The 1,034-nt window shown below is 42.5% G+C and overlaps 1 long non-coding RNA gene across 1 annotated transcript; it reads left to right on the top strand.

Moving 5' to 3' along the window:
- Positions 1-1,034, top strand: LOC106106019. The gene is made up of 3 exons (XR_001225774.1): positions 1-32; positions 376-514; positions 979-1,034. It is a non-coding gene; the product is annotated as an uncharacterized LOC106106019 (long non-coding RNA).

Below are 1,034 nucleotides of genomic sequence, written 5' to 3'. Positions count from 1 at the left end.
CCCGCAGCGCCGCCGTGACACCTCCAACTCTGGTTATACTTCAGTCTTTTTATCGAACTTAGTGTCTACATCGTTTTAGATTTATTTTTGTCCTCCGGAGCAAAACAAAACATTTTTTGTAAACAGTTGAGTAGCTCAGTTTCGCAGACGCGGGAAATAGTGCGCATGCTCGTAGTAGGAGTCACGTAGTAGAGACATAGTAACGTTTACCGCAGCCCTTTATCAACGCTCTAGTAAAACATAACAGATACAACAATAAAAATATATACATGAAGTCGACAGAACGGCATAAAACCGTGTAAGTCTCTCATATTGTCGTATTTTCTACTTTATTTTTATTATAATACACAGACACGTCAGTATTTATTATTTTAGAGTCTGACAGCGGCGAGGATGTAGAGGTGCGTGAGGTGCCGGGGCGCGCGCTCCCTGCAGAGGGCGCCTACGATCCCAAGCACTTTCAGGACCTAAAAGTGCCTCCAGACATGGAGAACTTGTTCCAGTACATAATGAAGTGAGCCATTGTATTACGAAGAATATGCGAAATAATTGTAACATATATGTACCAGCTCTTGCTGCAGCAATCACTATCTCGTTAGAGCTGAACATCGCTTACGTTTTAATGTTACTACACATGTACCACTTTATTCAAACATTTAATCCCAGTGCCTCATCTTTTAAATGGTCACAAAATAGGTGATAAAGACGATCAACTGTCGTGCATCACGGAACGATTTGGAATGCAGACTTTATTGCTAATGCGTTAAAATGCATTTTTAAATATAGGTGCGTGGCTCATCACAAACTATGTCACAATGTCGCGCAAGCCGAGTGACGATCTCCAAATAGTCAGCACTCGTAAATGTCGTGTTGCGTTTTTTAATATGCTTTCAACATTGCAGTTGACGCTGACTAAACATATTTATTTTCTTTTGATTGCTGGCAGCGGAATACATAATAGACCAAGCGTTGGTGCAGGTACACTCCGCAGAAGATCGAGCTGGAAGGGCGGCTGCGCGCCTTCGTGCCGGAGT

Source organism: Papilio polytes, unplaced genomic scaffold, assembly GCF_000836215.1.
Source record: "Papilio polytes unplaced genomic scaffold, Ppol_1.0 DF822541.1, whole genome shotgun sequence".
Lineage (NCBI taxonomy): Eukaryota > Metazoa > Arthropoda > Insecta > Lepidoptera > Papilionidae > Papilio > Papilio polytes.
This window is presented reverse-complemented; position numbering and strand designations above follow the sequence as displayed.